Source organism: Apaloderma vittatum, unplaced genomic scaffold, assembly GCF_000703405.1.
Source record: "Apaloderma vittatum isolate BGI_N311 unplaced genomic scaffold, ASM70340v1 scaffold15878, whole genome shotgun sequence".
Classification (NCBI taxonomy): domain Eukaryota; kingdom Metazoa; phylum Chordata; class Aves; order Trogoniformes; family Trogonidae; genus Apaloderma; species Apaloderma vittatum.
The window spans coordinates 8,762-9,651 of record NW_009731352.1 but is presented as its reverse complement, the minus strand read 5'-3'; positions in this window follow the sequence as shown (position 1 = coordinate 9,651).

The window sequence follows — 890 nt, the reverse complement described above, 5'->3', positions numbered from 1 at the left end:
AAAAAAAACGGAAAGGAGAACAGGACAAGGCAGGACAGGGAGCTGGGACACCGGCGCTGCAGCACCCTTGGTTTTACTTGCTGCAAGAGTATGTGTCCACCCTGCCCCAGCCTTCCCCAGAACACCGCAATGCCAGGTCTCTTGTATTGAGGAAATATTATATATTATATTATTATATTTAAAACAGATGACCAGCCTCATCAGGGCTGTATCAGCCCGCAAGCAGCTCTCCGGGACACTAGAGACTCTGCCCTGTCACCGCTGGGTGCTCAGGACAGTCTTGCAAGGCTCAGATCCAGCTCCCAGCCCACAACCTGCTGATGTGCTGGGGCTTGGAGCAGCAGGGAGGCTTCACACAAGGAGGAACTGGATTGTTTCCTGGTGGGCAGCACCTTGCAGACGACCGTCTATCCCTCCTCGTTCACAGCCCTCAAACCACCACCCAGGAACCTGCCACAGGATTCCACGCTGATGGAAACAGCAGTGCACAGACCCAGAAACGGGAACATCCAGGTACCCCAAAGCTCCATCTGCACAGTCCCAAGCCAAAGGGGCTGGGCACAGAGAGGGAGGAAACCTGGAAAGGCTGTTTGGTCACTGGAAAAGCTGCCTTTTGCCCCAGAGTTTGGCTTAGCCTCCGGTAGGGGCTTCGGTTTGATTCAGATGAACTTGCACTGGCAAAACTGCCTGAACCTGTAGACAAAGCAACAGAAGGGACACACAGAGCGAGCAGGGAAGGAAGCAGGGAGGGTCTCCGGACAGCACAATCCATCACTGCCAACAGACACCTATTGTACCACTGCCATAAATCACAGGTCCTCTGAGTGTCAGAGGAGAGACAAATAACGACCCAGCGTCATTCTCTGGCATTCTCCAAAGGCCCCCAGCCA